The following is a 27791-nucleotide window of genomic DNA, read 5'->3' on the forward strand; positions in this document are numbered from 1 at the left end:
TCCCTCTTTGCATTATTTTTGTGTCTTCTCATTGCTTCTTCCCCACCTCACCAATCGACGTCCCTATCACACGGTCCCTGCTCCGCCCTGTAGGAGTCACTGTGGCTCTTTGTCAGCCCCCTGTGCTACTGCAGCCCCTGTAGTGAAACGCCTCCCAGGCATCATTTTCTTGGTCAAAGTATAAAATGTTTTTTGTGCATAATGGAAGCTGGAGAATATTAACGGGGCAAATATCTGATTTCATGCAAAAGAAAATATCTGATGTACAGAAAGGAATATTAAACACGTCTCCTGGTATTGTAGTGTTTTGTGTGATGCGATGCTAAACAAAAAGAGATTCTCACTCTCACAGAGGGGGGAGAAGGAGGGAGGGAGGGAGGAGAGCAGCTTTATGGCCTCTTTAAACTTTAATACTGTACCGAAGTTGCACATGTTAAAGGGTCAGTACATCCAAGTTTTAAAGGGAAAAAAAAGCAACTTATTGATCCATGCAAATAGGTTTGGTTTTTACAAATTTGTATGTTTTTGCATGCAAATCTGTAATAACTGCAATCAAATTAAACTTTATTCTATCTCCATTTCCCATGCTTGGAAACCAGTCTCAGCTTTGGATTTGTCATCACTGGGTCTATATAAATCTGATTTTAAATTACGCTTTACCAACAATTTAAAATAAAATTAAATAAATAATCAGATAACTGAACTAGAAAAACTGTTTGTATATTCCCATGAAACACACATGAAATGCCCGAGACAGCTGGAGCTTGTACTAGTGAAAGTACTAAAGTCTGCCCTCAGATGGACATCACCTGGGAAGAGGATGAAAAGCAGACTGAGGATAACATGTAGAAAGATTGTGCTGGCTAAGCTACAAGAGGAGGGTCTCTCATGGGGACATCAGTGAAACACTGTGAAAGCTGCAGCTCTATGCCCCATTGTACAAGAAAAGACTTAAAATAATAAAAATGATCATGAAAATGTTTATGAAACTATTTGACGTCCAGTGTATGAAGGTTGTCATTGTTTTAGTATAATATCATTATTATAAAAAAATCCAAGCTCGCCATGCAGCCGCTTTTATCCTTCAAGCTCGGGTCCTCCAGCAGAGGCCGGAGAGAAGTACGACAGCCATATCTGTGTGTCTGAGTGAGTATATGCTCCCTATAAGGAAGCAACTTGTGACAGTGGGAAGGAAAACTCACTTTTCAACAGGAAGAAACTTCCAGAAGAACTAGTATCAGTCATGAGCAGTCATCTGCATGTTGTGAGCATAATCTATTCTTAGACTTCAGTAAAAAAGAGCCCAGATTTCTTGTAATTCAAGCCTGTCACCAAATCGTCATCTTTCCTTCAGGTTTAGTGAAGTTGATCATTTTAAACTTAGAGTTAGCTTCACTTAGAGATACACTCAAAGAAAACGTGATTTATTATTGCCTTTTACTCATTTTAGGCTCACACTGACTTATTACAAATATATCAAAGGGAGCCACTGTGAACTAAAAAGCATTCACAGGGTTACTGAAGCACATCAATAAATTTTGAAACACTTAAAGCAAGTGGCCTTACATTTGAAAGCAGTAGGAATGGCTGCAGCTGAAAATAGTATTATGAAGGATTCAATGAAAACAGTTATAAAGGTTGCAACGTATAAATTCATGAACCGCACTGCATGTTATTAGTTAGCAGGGAGTCAAGCAGATGATAAATGAAATCAATTTAGTTTTACTTATGTGGGATTTGTTCAGAGTAACAGTCACCTCAAACCTCCACAGGAAGCTAAAGACAATCATAGGATCCCCTATGAGCAGTGTTTGGTAATGGTGGGGAGGAAAAACTCCTTTTTAACATTTGCCACGACACTTTATTCAGATGCAGAGAAAGAGCTGACAGAGATGATGAATCACAATGAACACAAACTACGGGAGGAGAAAATTGACACACAGTATTGGTAAATTACCACATGGAGAATGAAAATGCAACAGCCAAAAACTATAACAAAGTAAAGTTTGAAGCCAAGTCTTAACAGTAGAAAGGGTGCTGTGTCCTGAACCCAAACTGGTTCAGCACAAGCTGGTTCCAGTTAAAGATGAATGGTTTTGAGCCTAAACTTGATCAACGATGGAAGGTTTTTAGCACAGATGGAAATGAGGCCGGTGCTGGTGTAATATTTATGGGATAGAGATAAACTGTGTGGTTGCCATGTTTCATGTGTATGAGAGTTAAATAACCACAACTAGAGACCATTTTACAATAGTACACTTATTCCATATGTGTCTTACATGCAGTTATGAATTAAAGAATTATGTCATCTTTACATGAGTTTTCAATTATCTGCATAACAGGTGGCTAGATAACAACATCACCACAGCAGCTAACTTTGGTCTTCATGGTAAAAGGTAAAAAAAAAAAAAGTTTCACTGTCTGCAGCTTTTGGGGAGTAAAGATATGAACGTATTTATTGCACTTAATGACAAGAATGTACTGGTAAAATGCAGCTGGGCCAGAGACTCCTACCCAGTGCTGCTAACAGGACATCAATGCTGTCAACCCCAAACACGTAATATTAAAGCTGAGTGCTCACCCCCACCAGCAGAGTCTATCATGGTGGCTTCATGAGTTCATCTTAGAAAAGCAGAATTCCTTCTGAAACTTTACTGCTTTCATGTGTCTCTGTGGTTGGTCCACTTTCAGTTCACCTCGACAAACAAACAGCACCAGTGAAAGTTCAAGTTATTTGTTCTGTGTCAGACTAACAATTTGATGGTGGTCCAAATGGGCAAACACATCTAAGCTCCAGTACAATGAACACACTGGGTACACGGAGGAGTCACCAGTACTGATGAAGTGAGAAATCTTGATATGTTGCAATATGGTTTGGCTGTGAAACCATAATGCACTCTGGGGCTTACCAGGAAATAATATACTCTGCCAAAAATGAATCACATGTGGCATCCCCGACACTTTATAATAAAATAAAAACTTGTCAGGCTAAAAACTCAACATTACTTATTAAAAGTGGGTTTTTCTTTTTAGCCTTATGTAAATATCAGAAACACTTAAGAGACTACAATTCTCTGTTCACATTAAGGCTCTTAGGGAATCTGACCCAAGCAACAACCTCTGGAAGTAAAAAATTGAAGTGGATGCCACAACTGCAGTTCCCCAAATGGCCACTTGAGGCTGCCTCCAAAGTCGATCCTCATGGCCAACTTCAGAAGAGAAATAAACATGTTTACACCATTGTACAGAAAACAGTTTTGGTATCCATACAGTAGCTACTATTCACTATTTGAAAAAACAAAACAAAACAGGCTTAAAGGCTCGAAATTGGCATTTTTGGGGGGATTGACTGTGTTGACAGGTATGGGTACATGTGTAATTCACTCAGACCAGTTTAGTTATTAAGTTAGCATTTAATATAGTTGATGGTTCAGATCAGATCTTCACAAGCCAATGGATAATGTCTGTGTAATAATGGGCTGGCCCTGCTAAGACAAACTAGTAGTCCACCACTGTTGTTTTGATGTCATTATGCAAAACAAGCTCAAATCATCAGAACTCCTCCAGCATGCTGTTAGTTGGTTTGAGGAGCTTGGGCAAATGTGCAGCAGCATGCTTGGTGAAAACCAAACACATTACAAACATCTCCACTTTGGTCTTGTTTGTCCAAAGGACGTCGTTCCAGAAGTCATTTTAGAGAGAAGAGGGTTTCTCCTGGCAACTCTTCCAAACAAGCCATATGGTTCAGTCTTTTTCTCATTGTGCTGTCATGTATTTTATCCTTTAACATGCTAACTGAGGCCTGTAGAGTCTTGCAGTTTCTGTGAGCATTGCTGACCTTGCAGTGATTTTACACAGTGCCCTGGAGACTGTGGCACTGTGTTAACACACACGTGACATATCCAGACCACGAAAACATCTCCTTTTGTAGAGTTGTATTTAAATAGCAGTAACAGGCTTACTCTCTTAATTCCTCTTAAATATCTCCAAATTAAATTTCAAATGATTACCATTTCAAAGCCGATTTCTTCCTCATCATTACAAACTCAAGAGTGAGTGAGTGAGTCTTGTCTGCAAACAGTTTACAGATTGTCTCATTGCTGTTTCAAAAGACAGGGAAACAAAATTCATTCAGAATCTCGGCGAAAAACATAAAATAGCAAAAGTATTTTTTACTGCTGCTGAAAAAACAAAACAAAAGATTCATTATAAACACTGCAGCTCGGATCATCTGACCTATTAAAAATGACCGTTCACGTCTGCTGCCATTCTACTTTAATGCTGTACACAGAGCCTTAATGCACAACAAATAATAAGCATTAGTGTTAACGATGATAACGAAGCAGCATTCATTAAAACCTGATGTCAGCGTCCTGCAGATGAAAGAGAACGAAGGCATGAAAAGCAAAATAGAAGATATTTATGGGTCTGATGAAGCAAACACACACACACACACACACACACACACACACACACACACACACACAAACTAGTCTTCATTTGCTGCCTTTGTGTTCTCTCTCCTTTTGGCTGTGTTCTTCATTAGAGAGAAATCATACCCTGCAGAGCCACTCGGCAGTATCTGACTCAGTGTAATAAATGTATATTCTACTGATACTGTAGCAACTGTTGACTCAATCCCTACCTATATAAAGAACATGTAGGCTGTATGTGTGTCAGCTGTCAAACATAATGACACTGTGCGCAGATTAGACAAAATGCAGACAGCAATTATTCACTTAGAAGTTTATGTTTTGTGTCTCCCTGGACACTGTTCACCACAGATGTATTAGAAAGCTCTCCTGTCACATTTCCGATGTCTTGTACGCTCCCATTTCTACATACCAACTCTGGCTTTTAGCCTTTGCTTGCTCAGTGAAGTGTAACCCTCACAGGAAGCCGTTCGGATTGGTTCTGCAGTAAGTTGTGACCGTGTGAAGTACATCCGCACTTATGGATGCTGTGACTTTTATTTGTTTATTTTTTCAGCGTGGGCTAAGAGGTAGCTGATGTGAATAAAATAAATGACTCAATGAAAAAAAAAACAGCGCTATTTTCCCTCTGCATGTTCCTCTCAAGTACTTAACTTAAAGTACTGCTTTTCAGAACATTTGATGTCAGTCACTTTAGTGAGGACAGTTTGTCCAACTGTTGTTTTTGCAGCTAAGATAAAAAAAAAAAAGTATGCAGGTGTTGGTGTGGGTACAAAATGGAAATGGATGGCATTTGAAATAAAGAGCTTAGGTTGGGGCAAATCACCTTTTTAAAGTTAGGAAAGGATTGTCTGCTATGGAGAAGTGTGACATTTTCTTTAATTCAGTTCAGTTTCAATTATATAGCATATATATTTATATATATATTCTCTGTCTCTTGCTCCCCTTGCTCTTAAGCTTGTGGCTCTTAAGGACCAGTGTGAGTCTGCATGTGGTTTTGATACAGTCCCCTGAGTCCAAGCCAGCTGTTTGAGTCCCAGATCACGTGTTATCACTAATTAATGGAAAGAGAGACAAAGTACAAAGACTATCTGCACTGTGATCATAGGGAAAATGTTCCACTTGGCTCCTGAGCTGGAGCTCAGACTGCATGACCCTCAATGTCGTTTGCTCAGGAGTTTCCACCCAACCCAGAAGCGCTGATCAAATAGCCTCAGTCCTCTCTGGAGAATATAAACGTGCTTTCAATAACCACCTTAAGACCTTGTCCCTTAACCTAGTAGGTCTCAATCTGAAAAAATTGGGGTCAGTGCTGGGGGAGAGTGAATGATCAGGGAAATACAAAGTCAAGCAAAGCTGGGAGGGGGGGGGGGGGTTATTGGAAGAGAAGTGTCAACTCATTCAATGTCATGCAGGAAAAATAGAGATCCAAGGAAAGCCTGCCTCCTGATAATAACACCTGCATCTGCCATTGATAAGTTTGATATGCTTTGTACATAAGCATGCTTATGTACAAAGCATATCAAACTTATCAATAAATGTAGTTGAAACACATGAGCTATTAGTTATAACTAAGGCTTATAATTAAATAAAATAACATGATCAATGATTAATGATCACTACATACACACACACCTTCTCATTTAATGTTTTTTCTTTATTTTCATGACTATTTACATTGTAGATTCTCACTGAAGGCATCAAAACTATGAACGAACACATATGGAATTATGTAGTAAACAAAAAAGTGTGAAATAACTTAAAACACATTTTTTTATTTTAGATTCTTCAACATATCCACCCTTTGCTTTGATTACTGCTTTGCACACTCTTGGCATTCTCTTTCTGAGCTTCATGAGGTCATCACTCAAAATGGTTTTCCATCAGTCTTGAAGGACTTCCCAGAGATGCTGAGCACTTGCTGGCCCTTTTGCCCTCATCCCAAACCATCTTCATTGGGTTTAGGTCAGGTGACTGTGGAGGCCAGGCCATCTGGTACAGCACTCCATCACTCTCCTTCGTGGTCAAATAGCCCTTACACAGCCTGGAGGTGTGTTTGGGGTTATTGTCCTGTTGATGGTCCAACTAAACGCAAACTAGATGGGATGGCATGCACTGCAGGATGCTTTTTGAATAAATCCCCAACAGTGTCACCAGCAAAGTTCCCCCACATCATCACACCTCCTCTTCCATGCTTCACGTTGGGAGACCATCCGTTCACGTTTTCTGCGTCTCACAAAGACACAGTGGGTGGAACCAAAGAGCTCAAATTTGGACTCATCAGACCAAAGCACAGATGTCCACTGGTCTAATGTTCATTCCTTGTGTTTCTTGACCCAAACAAATCTCTTCTGCTTGTTGCTTTTCCTTAGTCGTGGTTTCTTAGCAGCTATTTGACCATAAAGGCTGGTTCACACAGTCTCCTCTGAACAGTTGATGTAGAGATGTGTCTGCTACTGGAACCCTGTGTGGCATTAATCTGAGGTGCTTTTAACTTGTGATTTCTGAGGCTGGTGACGTGGATGAATTTTCCTCAGCAGCAGAGGTGACTCTTAGTGGGTCGCTCCTCATCATAGTGCTTGATGGTTTCTGCGACTTGCGCTTGGGGACACAGTCAATGTTTTAGCAATTTTCTGGACTTACTGACCTTCAGTTCTTAAAGTAATGATGGACTGTCGTTTGTCTTTACTTAGCTGATTGGTTCATGCCATAATATGAATTCTAACAGTTGTCAAACAACAGCACAGTCAACAAAGCAAAGCTTGTCTGCTTTCAGAAATCTTTAATATAAAGCATATTTACCTTTTTTTTTCCCTGCTACATAATTCCATATATATCGTGCTTCATATATTTGATGTCTTCAGTTTGTATCTACAATGTAGAAAATAGTAAAAAGAAAGAAAAACCATTAAAAGAGAAGGTGTGTCCAAACTTTTGACTGGTAGTATACATACTATGCTGCACCTACTTTCTCAAGCAACAGTGAGAAAAGAGGACAGAAGACGACACGACTGCTGTTTATACGTTAACTCAGCAGGGATATTATTTGACTGACTGGAGAATAATCGTTGAAAACACGGCACAAAATGATTCACCCCCTCACAACCATAAACCCCTAAACTAAACATATTTGTTTCCACTTTGGATATTGGTGAGATGATTTGTAAATAAAGGGTATGTAATGTTGCTATATAAAATAATGTTTCATTCAATGGGTTACATATGGTAACATTTATGTCTTAGAGAAGCACGATACAGATTAAATTACTCTTAATTTCATGGTGACATATACACAAGTACAGTCTCCTGCTGGGTATTCTGATAATACAGTCAACATACAAAAGTGAGCAAAATGAGGAAAAGAAAAGCCAGATCACTCTTCAACAGCAGTCTCGAGATCTCTGCTGCATCTTTCTGCATTTCTGACACGGATGTTAAAAAGCATGCTCTGGTTGAAGAATTTCAAAGATGGGGCTTTATGTGATTTTCCAGGGTCTTTGTGAGTTCGCCCTCGCTAACTAAAGCCACAAGGAAACAGCTTTAAAAACACATCGCTGAGCTCCTCGCAAGCTCCGAGTGGGAGGACGAGCGAGCAAAAGGTGGGAAACAATCCGCTTCCGCTTGAAGAAATTACCACTTCACTGTGAAAAAAAAAGAAAAAAAACCACATGCAGCTCTGAAGCGCTGCACTGATATGAAAAATAATAAAAAAAAAAAAAGAGAAATAAATAGGAAGCAGAACTCCTCCACCTCTCATGCCGTTCATTTATTCGCACCAGGCGGAGAGTTTATTATTTGCGGTCCACGAAAACATCAGTCATGTTACAGCACGCTAGTATTTCACCATTATGGCAGAAGAAAAAAACAAATGTGTGAATTACTCCATTTGATGTGTTTTCCTAGCCTGAGGCTGCTTTTAACCCAAACACTTAATGAGAAAAATTAAGAGAATTTATACCCACTGAAGGGAGAGAGGAACCTTATATGAATGTTGACTTTGATGTAAATAAACGTGGTGTGATTTTTCTTTGAGCAGACGTCCCTTACATTTCATGATCTGTGTCGCCATCGTCCCAGAAAAGTGAAAGGAAATATTAAATAAAGCTCCGAGCTCCTCGAATAACACCCAAACATTCCTCTCCGTATAAATCCATGAAAAGATTTGTCAGCCAATCAGTTGCTTTTATCAGCCTGTCGATCGAGCACAGCCACACGGTGAGCTATCGACCCTTCGACCCTTTCAGCGTCCAGGCTCTTTGCTGAAAGACGACCTGCAGAGGAGATCAAACCTGCAGCATGCTGCGTACGAGGCGCTCTCTCTGTCTGGGCCTCAACATTAGTGAACATTAGAAGACACTTCATCAATCATGAGAGAGAGACAGAGAGAGAGAAAACAACAACAGGAAGTGAACAATGGAAAGAAACAGAAGGAGAAGAAAGTGAGGACCCGATTAGGAAGGACACAGTGCCAGCGCAGCGACGGAGCTGTTTGAATAGGAAACCAGTCAGTTCTTTAATAACCAGGCAGGAAATAGTCGTGTCAGGCTTTTAATCAGTCAGTCAGTCAGCGAAGCGGAGGATCGATGCCACAGCCGGCCAGTGGCTGACTGGTTACTGACTGGATGTTGTGAGGCTCAGCGGGTCGATCTCTGCGATCGATGCTGAAAACAAGCAGAGACACAACCTGCTGTGTGTGTGTGTGTGTGTGTGTGGCTTCTTCTCTGTTTTCTGAATAGAAGTTCAGTAGAAATTATTTTTGTCTTTGAACACCAAAGAAACCAAACTATACACACAGATGCATATAGAAAAAAAAGGTCTCCCTTTGGCAATGATTTCATAAAGTACAGTTTATGTATCATCGCCAGTTTGAGAAATATGTGACACAAAGAAAGAAAAAGACGAAATCGGCTGCAATAAAATGTTCTATCTGTTGTTTGAAAACAGGACCGTACTTAAATGATTATCACTTAACAAACACACATTTCATACATATGTGATGTATTGTGAATAGTCATTATTTTCCATTAAAACCCAGAGCAACAACTTAGAAGGATGGAGCCAGATGCAGGACACACTGAGGCAGGATAATCCAAAAATCCAAAATCCATTACTTAAGTCGAAAAACAGACAGCGGTCAAACACAGAGTGACAGCGAGGCAACCAATTCAGCTTTGGAGCAGGCAAAGACAAACTCCATAAAAAGGTCTTCAAAAGGTCATGCACACTACAGAAAATCAGGATGAAGATGAAACCCTGAAACACACCAGGAGAAAAGGACCAAACTGGGAAAGGCTGCTGTGCTGGCTTTGGGGGGAAAAAAACCCAACAAGATGTTCTGGCTGGGAACAAAGGGAAGAATGGGAGTGTTTATACTGGGATAAGTGGACTGATTGCACTCAGGTGAATACTTAGCAGGTACAGGAAACAGATGTGAAAAAACACCCAGGTAATACTAAACAGGACACAACAGCCAGTTACGGAGGAGGTAAAACCAATAAAAGGAGGAATTAGAGCTGACAGGAACAGACAAGAACCAGCGATTACAAAATATAACAGAGCGCAAACGGAGGAACGGTTTCTCGTACAACTTCCCATACTTACAGAAGGGCATAAAGTCTAAAGGGGTTATAGCTTAGTAAATGACCCACAGAGCTTTGGCCTGGCTCTTTGCATGAATGTGCTGCAGAGGTGCTTTTAGGCAGAAGAAAACGAGCATTGCACTGTGTTGTAAGTGATGCATGGAAGCAAAATAAATCCTGTTTTTTTCCTTGTTTGTGACTTTACTACGAAAATGGGCTCTGTTGCAGTGACGTCTCTCCCGGCAACAAGGCAAGTGGAACGCAGCATTAGGTCTTAGGTTATCTCAACGACACCTCTTCCATCGACTGGGCAGCTGAACAAGGGAGTACCAAAGCTGTAATCTGACTGTCAGATGTTGTAAAGACACCTTGAATTAGGCAGTCAGAACTGTCAGGGAGAAAAGGTCAAGGTGGATGATCTGGGAATATGGTGAGTGATTTCTTTTTCTTCAAGGACTACTGACTGATTTTTAACAACTTGAAACGCCAGTGGAATTGTATCATGTCACAGTTAGTTGTGGTGAACATTTAAGCAAAATTGAGTGTTGTTTGTGTTAAGCTGTTGAAACAGTCCACCGTTCACTCTATTTTAAGCTGAAGTTTTAAGCTCAACTTTACTTTTATTTTTATTCACAACAGCAGTCGCAGCAATCTGAAATATTAGACAAAACACTCCGGCAATCAAACAGTGACCCACACTTCGCAATGGTGGGAAAAAAGAATTCCCTTTTAAGAGGAAGAGACCTCAAACTGAACCAGGCTCAGGGAGGGACAGGGACAGTTAGGAGTGAGGAAAAAGGAGCATAGCCAAGGACAAAAAATAAACTATGTGAGAAATGAAAAATGGAAGAAAAAAAATTAAAAATTTAGAAAATGCTCAATTCATCATGAGAAGTCACCCAGCAGCCAGAGCCTAGAGCAGCTTAAGTCAGTGAGCATTCAGGGTCACTTGATCCAGCCCTAACTATATGCTTTAGCAAAAAGGAAAGTTTGAAGCCTAATCTTAAAAGTAGAGATAGTGTCACTCTCCAAACTGGAAGCTGTTCCCACAGAAGAGGGGCCTGAAAACTGAAGGCTCTGCCTCCCATTCTACTTTTAAATACTCTAGGAACCACAGTACAATGTACCAACTACACATGCTCCTAGGCTCCAATAGTTCTTAGATGTATTCACTGTAAAAGAAAATAAAAACATTTGAGTTTTAGAATTTTGTTTTTGTTATAATGCTTCATTTTACAGTTCCAGCCCGCTTCAGATCAAATGTTGTATGGGGCTTATGAACTGAACTGTGTTTGTTTGCTGTCTGGGGCTGGGCAGGTTGTGTTTAGTTTTTATGAGAGCTTGTCTGCTTAATACACGCTGCCTGTGTGTATTAAAATCTCTGAGCTACAGAGTAAAAGTGCAGCAAAGTTTAAAGCTGAAATCTCCTAAATGGGTCATTAATATATATTAACATACAATACTGTATTTTTACTTTACTATTACAACCCACATGAGTTGTATTTCTTGATGTTCTCAAACTACAAAGTTGTTGATTAGTGCAGTTTAAAGGATGAAAACAAACTGATCCCCTGTAATGTTAATGTAATCGGTACAGATTAAGTTTAATGGTCCATTCTGTTCTTTTTGGATTTACACCAGCATTCTGATCTCTCTGATCCAGATTTCTTACATGATAATACTTCAAAATAACAGAGCGGTTTATTTCTTACTTTATTTTTTTAAAGTTAACATAGAACAGGGGGAAAAAAAGAATAAAAAACAAACAAAAAACTGCCAAAGCACAAAATCTGACCACGAGAAGGTTACTTGTATCTTTATACTAAAGAACAAACAAAGCTGTTGTTTGCGCATTTTTAAATGGCCATCTGGTTTGTGAGTAAAATCTTGTCAAAAAGATGATAACGTTGCTACGTGTGGTTATACTGAATCGCTCAAGGTGTACAAATTTAAATCGATCCAACATGATTTGGCTTTAGAAATTCAGCCATTCGCTCACTCGAAACAGTGACATCCAAATGCTCTCTTTTATTCAGTTCAATTCAATTGGACAAATCATAACAGCACTACTGCTTTATATGGTATGGTAAAGACTATACAATTATTATTTAAATAACTGTTAAATTAAATTTCCTACCCACTAAATAAATAATAGAGGCCACATTAAAGGCTTCATTTTGTTTTTTTAGCCATTAAAGTCAAAGTTTACGAAATTTAAGCAGAATTTAAAGAGGATATTAAAGACGAGCCTACAAAATGACCTCAGAGAAGATCATAAAGGAGGGGGAGGAGTGAATTTGTGTCGGTAAACAAAATGAAGCCTTCGCTGTCATGTCTGACAAAGACAGGCAGAAGGTCTGTGAAGTTGGTCTCCAGTCGGTTTGCCAAACAGTGAAGTGCTGTCTCTCTTCTCTCTCCAGCCTTCATCATCCTCTCCCCATTCACAACCACACCTTGCTGAGAGGAGGCTCATTCCTGTTGTCTCCTGCTGCCTGCAAAAATTGGCCCAGAGGACAAAAGGAGGTGGTGGGGAAGGCGGGTGAGGAAAGAGGGGGAGAGTATCTTCTGACACACAGAGTCTCCATCCCGCTTACACAAAACTTTCCTCTGGAGCTTCAGCACAGCTGCTGGTTTAACGTCTGTTATCCTGATAATGAACTCGGCTAAAGACCGCCTGAAGGGTTTCTACACAATTCACACTCAAAACATTAAAGACCAAAGTTCTGCTGCTGAGATGAGTACATGCTCTGATGTGTTTAGTTAGCTGTGTAACTATATGATTTTATTAATGTATGATATGAAAAAACACATATAGGATCATTACATCATGCCTGTAGTTCAAAAACACAACTCAAGAATTCACAGAAATCCCAGCAATTTCCACAGCACCTGAACACAGCATGGATTTGTGAGTCTATGTGGAGTGTAAAAAGAGTTGATTAATGTAACAGGATCAGCGCGTGTCAGGTGTTACATGCACGGCCTAAACGAAAATAAAAAGAATGTCACATATTTTTTCACATATTTATATTCACAGGACGTTTTCAGACTTGTATTTGTGAGCTGTTTGGAACAATTGTGAAGAACCAAAATTACACAAAATGACTCTTTGCACACACATGTAAACCTTACTTAACATTTATAGATAATGCAACACACATTTGGAATGACTTTGAGACATTTAGTGCATATAAGTGTATTGCAGTTCCATAGCTAACTAAACAATGTAAGGTAGCATGGCGTCATATGTCTGTCCTGCATGTTGTCCTTCTATTTTTAACGCTGTTCCAAAGAGAATTGCATTGAAGTGTTTGCATGCACAGTTTGCTTAGTTTTGTGCAAAATGCATCAATTTAGTCTTTTTAAACACAACATTTTGTATATGGTGAGTGTGCTGAATGGCATTGGGACACAGCTTCAGCTTACAGCAGTTAAAGAGCTACATACACAAGACTTCTGTTGAAAAGAGCATGCTGCTCCCTGGAGCATGACTCCCAAAGGTGTAGTACCACAGAAAACATTTGCACAAATTTGTTTGTGCAGGCTGTATTGATCTTTGCTCCAAAGAGTCCACGTAGCAACAGTAAGGGAATGAGGAAGCTAGCAACAGATGCACCAGCGTGTCTGGGAGTGAAACTGTTCAACCTCTGACAGACAAACTCAGCAGGAACAGAGTGTTTCCAATGTTACCAGTCCATTAAATAACCATTATCAGTTGTTATTACTCCCATAGATATCACCAGTAGGTGCTATCACCCACCACTATGCTTAGTAGGCCATTATAACCTGTTTTAATGGTGGTGTTGTCATGCTGCTGTTTCCACTTCAAAAGAGCAACAAGAGTCTGAGAGGGAGCAGAAATCAGGCGGCGTCCACACAGGAAACCGAGTCCCGTTTGTATCCACAGTTGTACCCACTAATCTGAGAAGCTCCGAATCTGCCAGGCAGGTATCATGAACTTGACTTCACAACCTCAAGACAACATTTCTGGGATTTTCACACAAAATCTCAAAATTAACTGGAGCTTCTTTTCATAAAGGATAAAATCTTCTGGTTACAAAGAACTACATTTCCCCTACGAGCACACTGCCTCGCCTGTTTGGTGTTTTGTGTAACAGACTATAAAAAACTCTGGAGAGTGCAATGTGATAATACAGACGAATATAAATTCATCCTTAACCCCACATCGTTTACAGTTTTAATGAGAATATTAAATTATGAATTCCCTCCCTGCCTGCAGAGCCGTGATTGTGAACCGTTTGTTTGTGTGATGATTTTCTCAGCAGATCACTAATACTAGGAACTGGCAACAAAACATGTAGATTTATTATGTGTTGTGCCAGAAACTTAAGTATCATCTAATTGGATCATCACTGTGTTTGAAAATACATTAAAAAAAAAAAAGACCATTATTAAATTTTCCCTGAGTATCTTAATTCCCTGTGGACAGAAAACATTGGCTATTCAGTGGATTTAGACCATCTGCTAAACAAAGCTCAAAACCTAGATGTGTTGTATTGATCACTTTACTATAAATATCTTTTCAGACTGTCCTTGGTCAGATCACGCAGGTCAGAAATCAGGGCTAGTCTTAGTTTCCTAAAGTTAACTGAACTAAAATCTAGATATTTGATTTAAATACTAATCTGACTGTGAGAGCAGCAGGCAAATCAATTGATTCTGAGGTGGCTACCACCTCAGTGACATCGACCACCGCCACATCAAGTCGCAGGCATCAAGAAAACACAAACTCAAAGAGAAAGAAAACAAAAAAGCGAGGCATCCAGCAGGCGCACCACTCTGCAGCGCTCGGCTGGTCGATTGATGAATGACCTGGAACTGATCGGAGGAAACTCGCCCTAATGGACTGATTTCCGCTGGAACAAAGTTGCCTTTTAGCCCCCGGCCAGGACCCTTACTGTGGTGTCTCAGCAGGAACCAAGTCCCCCTCCCCCACAAACACACACACACACACAAAAACACACACCTCTATTTCCACGGAATAAATAATACACCCTGTCAGCTGGGGGAGGTGGCTGAGCAGATACTAACAGTTTCCAGAGAAGGTCTGAACTAAATCAGCAGCAGGTGACAGGCTGGAAATACCTGAATTAAAAAATGTAGAGGTTCGGTCCAAGACTTTTTTCCACATAGTGTATAAACATGCATTTGAGTGTCCTCAGGCTAGCCGCTAGACCACCTCAGAACATGTAAGCCATGTCAGGCCTATCATGGAAATAGGACTTACCGGTGAGATGTGTGCAAGGCCTGAGACCACAAAACTGATGGAACACTGCGATGACAGCAGATGCGATGAGAGAGGTTCAATGCAAAAAATGTGGAAACTCTGGATAAGAAGAAGACCAACATCCACAATTAACAGATGCACCTGCAGACTCTGTGCTCTGACACCGACAGAAGGGAGCAGCTATCAAAGCTGGACATCTGAGACTGCAGCAAAGAAGCAACACCCCTGAACAGTAAGGACACAATCAGCTGACCCTGCTGTAGAAAATAATGTTAAGGAACTGGATGATTCCCAACCACCTGCAGTGACAGTGGTATGCACTGAGCTTAGGATAAAGATGGTGGCCAGACTGAAGACGCCCACACAACCTCTCAAACAGAGAGGCTGAATCTGTTTGAACAAGTATACAGTTAAATATCTGAAGCCAAGAGACACAGTTTCCCTGGAATCATTCTGGATGTTTTTTTTCATTTTCACTTGCTTTTCACTTTTGCCGTTTAGGTTTATGCTCTTTAAATAAATGCATTCTGTTCCAAAAGGTGTTTTTTATGCTGCATGCAGTTTAATAAAAAGCTAATTATATGATTTTCTTTTTTGTCTTTTTCTTTTAAATGAGCATGAAGTGAAACAGCACCAGAAATGTCTGTTTAATCTGCTTTGGTTCACAGATCTGCTATCACTATCCATCTGCTCCATGAGAGCTCACACACACACACACGGTCATCTTAAAAAGAACATTTAGCTGTATGTCCTGTACGATGTAGCTGCATCACATGTAGCTAATAATGAACTCACTGGAAAGGCAAGACTCATGAAGCAGCTGTAAATGCAATGTTCCCTCCAAGCTGCGTGCATGCGCAATTGCGCACTGCTGGCACAGTCTCTGCGCACAGAAAATCTGCATTGCGCACAAAAAAAAAAATCTAACCTGAATTGAAATTAAAATTAAAACTTTAACAATTCTGTTTTGCAGTGTTAGTCAGTAAGTGACTGGCTGCTCCCGTATGGGATTAGAACGATGCCACCTTATCCCATAGTCCAGCCAATAATGCGTTTCACATTCGTATATACACAGCTAATCAACGTCCTTGACAGGCTATGACAGCGTCCTTATGTGCAGACACCGGTGTTTTAGCTAGCAAAGCGGCGTAGCTGATGTGGAGTGAAGCCACGTTAATGACAACGTGTACAACCATTGGAGATGTGAGCAGGACAGACAGAACAATTGATGGAAAAAGTGTGGACTTTATACCAGTTTTTAAATTGTGTTGATAGGCCACGTAAAACCAGAGTTGTGATAAAAATATATGCAATGTTTGTTTTTTTTCCTGAATACTATCATTGTTTATATTTACTGCGGGAAGAAACTGTAAAGATTTTTTTATAAGGAAAATGCTCGAAAGCACTCTCCACCTGTGAGCAAAAACAAAACCAAAAACCCCACCCTTTCCTATTGGCGGAAAAATGTACCATGTCGACTAATCAAAAAATGATATGGCAACATGGCATTTAGATGTTTAGGAAAGGGGGAAGTTTTAGGAGTGACGGCGGTGTTTTGAGATATGAGAGATTTGCGACGTTTAGCACAGATCTTGTGTAGTTAGTGTGTAGTGTAGTCAATAGTTTTGTTGTGTGTGTCAGAACAATGAGGCGACTGCTGAATGTTACAGGTGTTACAGGAGTGACACATCTCCTGTTGTCAGACCTGCAGGTATCAGGCTGTTGTTCTCCTTTATCTCATAGTGGACAGAAATTATTTTTTGGAGTGGCACAAATAATTTGTGTGGCATCAAATTTGATGCAGAACAGCAGATTGTTCTTTGAAATGTTTATTAAAAAAAACGCCTTGGTTGCATTTTTAGGTAAACAGCTACAAAAAACTTTGTTGTTTGCATAACTCAGTTACTTTTTTGAAGAAGTAACTATATAATTAATTGCCCAACACTGGTCATTATATACTGTATTTTGCAGACAGACAGTTACAGGACTCTCTCCCAGACCACAGACTCATACTCATAATCATAATAATAATCATAAGCAGTCAAATAAAAGTAGTCTAACATAAATGTAAATGCTGTAATTTGATTATTTTAATAAACCATGTAACTTGGATGGATTCGATGCTGGCGTGACCACAGTGCACACGTCTGCTGTTGCTCACAGTGGTCCAAGGGACCACTCAGGGAGTTTGTGTGTTCGCTCAGACACATGAAAAATTAGAGGGAACATTGTGTGAATGCATCATACTTTTTTTTTCTCTCTTGAAAGAACAAATAGTAATTCAGCTGTTTTCAATGTAAAATTTAAATACCCCTTATCTCACATCAGACCAGCGTAGAAAACCTGCAAGAGGAAAGATATGAGTTAAAACTTCATGAAACATAGTTTGTTCACATTTGGATATTTTCCCAGTGACCGTGCCAGATTAAAGATTTATGGTGAGGAACGCAGCTATCTGCAGTTCATGCAGGTTTATCACAGTGTACTCGGTTGATTTTGATGCTTTCTGCAGAAAGGTTAAAGCACACACCGAATAGTCAGGTTTTCCCTTCACTGTCAAACAGTCAGACCTCAGTGACTTCATACTGAAATGCTGATGTCCAGTCCAACCAGATTAAAGCTGGCTGGTTTATGGAAGCAATGTATCCCAGACATCGTTCTTCTCAGCCGTGTCCTCCAGCACTTCTTCTGGGGATCCAAGCAGCTTTTACACCTCTCCATGATAAAATTAAATCACGAGTGCATCTCTGGGTCTCCATAGAGGCATCCTTTATAAACAATCTCAACTGACGTCTTGATACATGCTCAATCATCCAGGTAAGTAAATAAGTAAAGTAAATAAAGTAAATAAAGGTTGATTCTGTTCATCTGAACGTAGCGTTTTGTGGGAGAAACGTTTCGTCACTCATCCAAGTGACTTCTTCAGTCTCAGCTGACTGCAGGTTTCCCCAATCTTATAAACAGTACATTTGCATAATGACTGAAACCAGCCCACTGAAGGAACAATGGGCTGGGAGGTCAGTTCCTCAATCTTAATTATGCAAATTCTCATGACCATTGATCAACAACCACTGACCTTTTTGGCATTTTTTCTAAACACCGGGTCTCTGTGGCTTTTAAACCCCAAAACACGCTGCGCCAAAATTGGTCCACCCCAAGGATCGGGTCCCCCGACACAAACAGATTAACATAGTGTACACTGTTAAGTGCCAGGAGGATTGCCATGATTTATACATCAGGGAAACCAAACAACCTCTGGCGAAGCGGATGGCACAACACAGAAGAGCTACCTCGTCAGGCCAGGACTCTGCAGTCTATTTACACCTACAGGCCAGTGGACACTCTTTCAATGATGAGGATGTACATATCCTGGAAAGGGAGGAACACTGGTTTGAGCTTGGAGTCAAGGAGGCCATTTACGTGAAAAGGGAAAGACCATCTCTGAATCGAGGAGGGGGCCTAAGGGTCCATCTGTCACCATCTTACAATGCTGTGATTGCAGCCATTCCCCAACTCTCTGTGAATGGTACTCATGGCCATTGATCAGTGGGCTTTGATCAGTGAGTTTTGGTCAGTGGTTGTTGATCAATGGTCATGAGAATTTGCATAATTAAGATTAAGGAACTGGTGGGCTGGTTTCAGTCATTATGCAAATGTACTGTTTATAAGATTGGGGAAACCTGCAGTCAGCTGAGACTGAAGAAGTCACTTGGATGAGTGACGAAACGTTTCTCCCACAAAACGCTACGTCCAGATGAACAGAATCAACCTGTGGAGAATCTCAGCTGACCCTTTAGACAGGAGTGTGGTGTGACTCTACTCTGAGCTCCTTTCTGGAAGTGTGAGCACCTCACTCCCTCCTTAGTGGTAATTACCCCGAGCTCATGACCAGAGGCAAGAGACGCTGAGCTCTCTGTTCACCACAACAGTCTCATACAGTGCCTGCAGTGCCACAGACATCACACTAATTCACTTGTAACACTGGCAGGTCCACGCCCGTTTTTATAATAAGAAATTACTGAAAATGTAATGCTAGGCCAAATCGTTTTCTTTCTTTTTTAAGAAATGAAACCTCAGCAGCACGAATCACAAGCATAATAATTCTGAATCAATTTGACACAATGAACTCCATTTTAATGCACAAAAAAAAAAATCACAATTCAAATGATATAACAGCAACAATGGCCGGAGAGGAAGGGTATGATATTAAAACTGTTTCTGTCAAGTACTTTTTAAAAGTTTTTCTTTAATACTAGTTGAATATCCAGTAACCTGACACTGCCCCCACCCCCCTTTCTTATTACTGTGCTGTCACGTCTTCCTAAAAGTTACTTGCTGATTAGTTCAGTTTGAGCACAGATGGAGAAAACAGAGCTTTTGGTCAAGAAAGTCTATCTAAACGAAACAGGTCATGCATGTGGTTCTCTATGTGGTTTCAGTTCAGTTCTTCCAAAGTGTGTGAATCTAGTACTGCTTCAGCTTCTGGAAGTCAAGTTCTCAACTCTCTCAACTCATCTCCACCTCTTTTTATTTTATTTACTCTGTTTGCGTTGAATTGTCCAAAATGCAATATTCCCTCTGTTGTCCTGTTTGAATAAAGTTTAATTGAGATGTATCATCATCATATGTGACACTCCACAAAACCAAAGGTGAATTTCATCTGTGAAGGTCAATTTTAATTAGCATACTTCACTCAGTGTATACTTACAATTACAGCTCAGAGTCTGCAGACCCGGAAGCAGTGCAGTAACACTGTGTGCTGCAGACAGTGCAGGTGAATCTCGACACAGAGTGTAGAAAAGTTCACATTGGTATTCTGCAGCAGCGGTGGACACTTCTGTTGGGGAGAAACATGCCTTCTCCTCTCTCTCTGCCTCCTCATCTCCTTCACATGGAGGATGTGTCTGTTTAAAGAGAGCACTGAGGATGGAAAGCTGTGAATGACCGTGCCTTAGTCTGTTAGCTTTTATTTTCTCATCCTGCATCCTCATCATTCCTCCAGAAACCAATTATTGTCAACCTATTTTGACCTTTGGCCTCTTTGCTATTGATCCTGGAACTACATATCACACTGAATGCTGTAATAACAGTGTGACAACAACCATCCAGGAATCTCACACCAAATCTATTTTGTTCTGAGTAGAAGCAGAAGTGAAGATGCTGAGTGAGGCGCAGCAGAAAGGTATCTGACTTTCTTCTACTTAACAAAAGTCCAGTGTTATTGGACCACAGGTTGGTTTGATAGAGGTTTGAGGGTTTCTCATCTTTCTCTTCACAATTCTCAGCAGACTCTATATGGTCAGAAAAACAGTTGGTAGTAGTTGGACAGGTGCTAAGTCCTCCTGCTAAAGGAAATCACATCTCTATAATGCATGCTCACAGCTGGAAGTTTGAAGTGCTATGTGACCTCCTGATAAATGGCTGTGCTGACTGTGGACTTTGGCCAAAACGCCAGCAACACCAGCAGGTGACACGACATCTCAAATAATCAGATGTTGTGAAGCTTCACACTGAAATTCAAAAAACCCTATATTCTGTGCATCTCCCTCTTCTTCGGACTCCAGGAACTTGACTTCAGTGGCTTAATGTTAGGAATGTATTATTATTTTTTTGTAAAGATTGTTTATGATATTAGTTACAGTCCCTCCATGAACTTGAATTGTGTAAGTGGAAGAAAATGGATGGATCGATTGTAATGATTTGAACGGCACTAACAAGAGATATTACTGCAGATCATCTGCTGACATAAGCTTAGAACATGCTCACAAGGGTTCTTTTGTAAGATGGTTCAGCTGTTGGACTCGTTCAACGAGTAAATCTGTCCTGAGAAAAAAAGTGAGTGGATACATCACATGTTTCACACTCATATCTTCAAATTGGTGGTGTGTTGAAGGAATTTCACATCTTATTTGAAATAATCCCAACCTGTATGAGCAGTGGCCCAGTAATCCCCTGCGAACCCAGCCTCAAGCTCTCTGTCCCCACCACACATCAACACACATACACACACGCACACACACCATAATACACAAGCATCACTAAACCTAGCCGTGAAATGGGATTCTCAGGGATGAGGGCTGCTCTTTGTGATCACAGAGGGGGATCCACTGCACACTCACATTCACACAGACACACACACACTTACATGCACGCATGCATTCACACGCCCTGTGTGTGTGTGTGTGTGTGTGTGTGTATGTCTTTATGTTGAAACACACACATACATATCTGAAAAAATAAAACAAAGTTTTTTTTGTTTTTTTTCCGAAGGCTCTCTGGAATGGATGTTGTGGGACTCAACTGTTTCTATGGCAACTACAGCCCATTTACTCCCTTTGGTCGGTTGTCTGTGTATGTGCGCGCGTGTGTGTAGAGTCATATACTTGCACCACTATGCACTTAAATACTTGATTCTCCTGATATTACACACATAACATGTGAAGACTTGTGTTTGTAGGTTTTGCGTTCCTGTGCTGAAGTCAACAGCAGCCAGCTCGCTATGATGGATGGGTGTTGTGGTGTTGCTGGTGGCTGATCAGAAAGAACCAGAACCAACATGGCGACATCTGCCGTCTTCTTCTCTGCCTCTGGAGGGAACGGATGTAAACAAATGAATTTCTGTTCTGAATTAAAAGGAACAAAGAAACATCAGAACCTCGATTAAGCGTGACTCAGAATTAGATATGTTTGGAAACAGCGAGTTGGCTCGCTCAAAAGATTGGAGTGATGCCACACTGTTGCAGAAATAACTATTAATGGCAAGAAGAGACAAAGCTAGAGGCAGGAAACCTGGCCGCAGCAGATAGCTTTAACGGCTGGTCTGAGGTCAGAAACACAGACAAAGGCAGTGTCATTTTTACAAAAAAAGAAACAGAAATGCAGAAAAAATCCTTTCAGAGGGTGTCAAGTTGCCAAATCACTTGTTCTTAGCACTGAAAGAGACCACAGCCTTAGTTGTGATTGGTAAATTGGAGAGGGGATTTTATTTTTGTAATTTTTTTGATGACAGCTGTCAACTTTACATGAGGTTAAAATAGTTTGAAAGGATTTTAGGAAGTCGTCTTGTTTCTGAGTCTAATTAAAAGAATCAGAATCAACTCAGCTTAGACTCCAGAAAGACTGGGAGTGGGAGAAACTTCTGCACTGGCTCCTTCAAAAGTGTTAAAACATTCCTTCCAATCAGACTAGCTATATGCAAAAGAACCAGCAGATTTCATGGCCCCAAATGACAACAGCAATCGCCACAAGGTGCTATGGATGCCAGTCAGAAGAGAGAGTTCCGGAGTAAGTTGGGGAAAGAGGTAGAGTGTCCTCAAGGGGGAAGAGGGTGGTGATTTGAGCAGACTTCAATTGACATGTAGATGAAGGGCACAGCAGTGACAAAGAAGTTTTAGGTAAATATGGTAAGAAGGAGAGAAACATAGGATAGAGGTAGTGGACTTTGCAAAACAGAGATTGCTGTAGTGAGCACATAAGAGGGAAGAACACAGGGTAACAAGAGTGGTGCAAGATGAACACAGGTGGATTACATTTTATGCAGAAGAGATAGAAGACTGCAAGATGATGTCAGGGAGGAAGTAACCAGAAGGTAGTCAGATTGTAGTCTGTAGGATAGTTTTGGACACCAAGAAGAGGAAGTGAGTGAATGTAGAGGCATGGATTAAATGGTGGAAGTTGAAGAAGGAAAAGTTTTGCACAGAGTTCAGGAAGGATTGAGACTGAGAGTTAGCAAATGACAGGGAAAGTAAGCTGTAGTCCTGAGTACGGTGTACATTTTAGGACATCGTCAGGTCTCAGGAAAAAAGTTGTCAGGTCTCAGACTCAGACGAAAAAATGTCAGGTCTCAGTCTCAGATGAAAAAATGTCAGGTCTCAAACTCACACAAAAAAATGTCAGGTCTCAGTCTCAGATGGAGGCTGCCATCTTGCAAATTTGGAGTAGTGACTTGAGGTGGAGCGACTGTGTAAGGCTCCCGCCCACACACCCGATGTACGTGACCGCAAACACGCCCCCCTACACTTTTTACGTAGCCCGGCTGCTCGAGTTTTTTTGCTGGTTTACCACGACTGACGACTCGTTTAATTAAGGTAAATACAACCATGTCACTGTTATAAAAAAGACACACAGTTTATCATCTTATAGTTCTAAAATCATTCTGTTGTTAATTCGTTTGCTAGATTAGCCGCTAGCATACGCACTGTGTTGGAGGCTTGTTGCTAGCTAGTTAGCGATGCTACACACCTGCTACTCCAATAGTCTGTGTTATTGAAGGATTCGGCACTTCTTATGTTTTTTTATCCATTTTTAGACAGCGATGAGATCATCTGCAAACTCTACAGAGGCCCAGAGTTACTCTTAATATCAAAAATATAATGCTGTCCTTTGAGATTTTAACATAAGACTGTGAGTGTCATGGATCTAAAACTGTTTAAATCTTCAGAGCCCTCTACATCCTGGTAACATGGAAACTTTAAAAACATCAGCAGAATGTCTCAGTAATGTAGTCTAATTTGTTCTTTTCATTTAATAATAGAGTCCATATTATATCAACAGCTACATTCACCCTGGAGAGAAACTAGTGAGTGAGACCATCAGGACCAAGCTGGGTTTCCTGGGTCCAGAGGTTTGGAGAAACGTCTTCCCTTTCTTTCATCACAGCTGTCCTGTGCCAGAAGTTCTGTTGACCCACTGAGAGAGGCTTCATTTAAGAAACACCAGGAACACTGAAGCTCATCGCATTGATCAAGCAGGACTCATGATCTTCACCAGCAGCTCCCTCACAGGGAAATCTTCAGCACTCCTCCGTAGGCCCACCCCAGGAGATGGATAAGCCCAGCATTTCATGAACACTGTGATGAGACCTTTGCTTTGTGTAATGTTATAAATACTCGGATACTCCCCAAAGGCTCCAGACTTTTATATAAAGATATGATATTCAGTCCTGTAGAAAGTTATATGATCCTCTCTGGTTACTCTGGTATGAATAACTCTGAATCACTTTATGGTAAATAACACACTATCTGCAAAAAACTGTGAAAGAATTCCAGATGACAAGTTTGTAGTTCAACCTACAAGTGATGACCTTTGACCTTCATCAGGTTTTATTTAATTGTGTTAGACAAAATCTCATATGCTCTTCATGCAGCTGAGTACATCAAGTGGTTAAAACGGAAGGTGTGCAGGTCTGAGATACAAACTGAGGTCCTGTTAATGCTGATATATAGTGACACAGTTACATGAGTGATTAATCCTTTTGTTTTTTTGTCTTTAACTTTTTCAATAAAGCTGCAGCCTTCACTACAGCACATGTGGTACTCTAACCTGGTACTCTAACCTTTGTACTGTTTTCATCAGTTCATTTTGCAGTTAACATGTGAACATGTTGGATGATCTGTCTGCTGTCACTCGATGGGGCTGAGGTCTGAATCTGAGGGCAGCTCCTGTAATCACAAAGAGAACAGAATCATCAAACTCAGATATAAATTTTATCCCTCAAAATTGAAATAAAGCTGATTCTTCTGTCCTCACACACTCAGGATCTGAAGTTCTTCTCTTACATTTTTTTCAGTATTACAGTACACTATAGTACTTTAATCCATAGTTCCTGATTAATGAGGAGTTACTGAAGTACAAGCTTTTAAAAAAATGTTACTGTCTTTACAGATGTGGCAAGAGACTGAAAACATGCTGTTGTTTGCACATCTTTAATATTCAGCTCTGCACAGGAGCTGAAGCAGGGTGCAGCCTGTTGCTTTTACAGTATAATACTTGTAATAAAAGTACAGTAATTAGTGACTGAGTAGCCCGGGGCGTTTCTCTTGATTTCTTTAGTAAAATTTCTTTAGTAAATTCATTCACCTGCACAGATTAGCTAAACGAACCCTGACATCTTAGCTAGCTAGGTCTCAGGACCTAGCTAAGGATGGTAGTTACGGAGTAGCTTACAAATACATTTAACTTACCGAAACAGTGCAGCGGGGCCTCGGGTCCTTCTGTCGGGTAGTCCAGTTTACTGAAGAACACCTCAGGCTGTCAGGTTAAAACGCTCGGTCGTGTTTTCGAAGCATAAACACTGGCCCTCCTCTCAGAGCCTACGCTCTATCTGCTATTCCCGAACAGAGATACGCAAGTTTCTCCGTGACTGCAGCTGTCACTACAGTCATTGGTGGGACATGACAACAGCGCCACCTGCAGGAAGATTTTCTCTCTGTCTAATAGCTCGTATTCTGAGACTTGACATTTTTTCGTCTGAGTCTGAGACCTGACATTTTTTCGTCTGAGTCTGAGACCTGACATTTTTTCGTCCGAGACTGAGACCTGACATTTTTTCCGTCTGAGTCTGAGACCTGACATTTTTTCCGTCTGAGCCTGAGACCTGACATTTTTCGTCTGAGTCTGAGACCTGACATTTTTTCGTCCGAGACTGAGACCTGACATTTTTTCGTCCGAGTCTAAGACCTGACATTTTTTCGTCCGAGACTCAGACCTGACATTTTTTCGTCCGAGACTGAGACCTGACATTTTTTCGTTCGAGACTGAGACCTGACATTTTTTCGTCTGAGACTGAGACCTGACATTTTTTCGTCTGAGACTGATACCTGACAACTTTTTTCCTGAGACCTGACGATGTCCTAAAATGTACACCGTACCTGAGGGAAGCTGCCAAGTGTTCTCTATCCACAATCCTGTGGACAGAGAACAGAAGACAAAGGGTATTGGGTGTAGAACGACGAAGTACAGGAAAGTATTTAAAGTAAATGGTCAATGGACTGGTTCTTACGTAACGCTTTCCTACTCTACTCAACGCACTTTATACAACTTGTCCCATTCACCCATTCACACAAGCATTTCTTTCTATGCTTTTTCTACCTAAGTGCTTTCTATCTAACATTTACACTCTCATAGATGCATCTGAGAGCACCTTAGGGTTAGTGTCTTGCTCAAGGATGTTTGGCATGCAGACTGGAGCAGCCAGCGATTAAAATACAGGCTTTCCAATTCCAACTGGACGAAGCTCTACCTCCTGAGTTTCGGCCATACCAAAGGAATAGGTTAGCAATGATAGCGAGATGAAGAAAGTAGACAAAAGTGGGACTCTAGGAATACAAGAAAAAGAGAAGTGACAAAGGCAAAAGAAAGGGCTTATAGAGAGTTTATATGAGGCTGGACACTAAGGAAGGAGAAAAGGTCTCGTATTGATTGGCTAGGCAAAGTTTGAGCTGGAAAGGATGTGCAGCAGGTTAGAGTGGTTAAGGATCGAGTTGGAAATGTGCTAACAAGTGAAGAGAGTGTGTGGCGAAGACGGCAGGAGTTCTTGATGAATGTAGAAATGGGAGAGAGGAGAAAAGATGAAGGACAGTTATCGAAGCAGGAACTGAACATAATTAGCAAAGAGCAAATGAGGGCTGCTATGACAATGATGAACAGTGGAAAGGCAGTTGGTCCAGATGACTGAGATGTCTAGGAGAGAGGGCAGTGGACTTTTTGACCAGATTGTTTAACACAATCAAGAACAAGGGTGATGTGTGGAGCTGTAGTAACTACAGAGGGATAAGCCAATAATCTGTACCATGAAGATGGTTGAACCTAAATTAAGAATGTTGACAGATTTCACGCTGAGAAAGAACTCCACAGATGTGATGTCTGCTTTAAGAGTGTTGATGGAGAAGTATAAAGAAGGGCAGAAGGAGCTTCACTGTGCTTTTGTGGATCTAGAGAAAGCAGATGATAGGGTGCCAAGAGATGAACTATGGTACTGCATGAAGAAGTCAGGAGTGGCAGAGAAGTTCACGAGGGTGGTGGAGAACATGTATGAGACAGTGGTACAGCAAGAGTGGCAGGTGGGTTCCCTCTAAAGTGGAAATTCAGTGAAAAACTGAATTAATGTGCACCAAGGTTTTGGATATGTTTTGACAGACCCATCAGTAAACATCCCGATGCCAGTAATGGAACCAAAGACAATGTTAAGGTGTCACTTCTGGGGCCATCCCCTCTCTCCACTGAGGTGTTGGGTGTTTTAATAGGCTGCTCAGTCTCTACGCATCGCTCCAGTCAGGATGCCCCTTAGTTTTAATTGATAACTTTAACCTTTTCTGAGAGCATTTACCATTTTTCAGCACAGATGGCTTTCAGCCCTGTCCAAAGGGTACCTGTGCCCTCACTCTAAACTTTCTCTGAACAATTAACCCCTGCAGCACACCTGGACACAGCACTGGTCACTGAACAGAACTGTTCTTCTTGGCCAGGAAATGATGCCAGTAATTCTAGCACCACTTGCTAGAAAGAAACAAAAAGTTTTGAAACCTAATTTCTTGTTCTGGTGATGCATATCCATCTGTTGATATATCAATCCACCTATAACTGTATGAAAATGAACTTTACTGTCATGCGAATGAATTCGTTGTGAACAGAGTGTCGAGTATGGATAAAACAGAAAGTTACACACTCATACACTGAGAGCTAGGTTAAGATGTGGGAACTTGATAAGACAGTGCAACGTCGGGTTGTGAGGAGGCGGCAAAACACTTAGCA

Source organism: Perissodus microlepis, chromosome 2, assembly GCF_051167445.1.
Source record: "Perissodus microlepis isolate ML-2025 ecotype Zambia chromosome 2, ASM5116744v1, whole genome shotgun sequence".
NCBI classification, from domain to species: Eukaryota; Metazoa; Chordata; class Actinopteri; order Cichliformes; family Cichlidae; genus Perissodus; species Perissodus microlepis.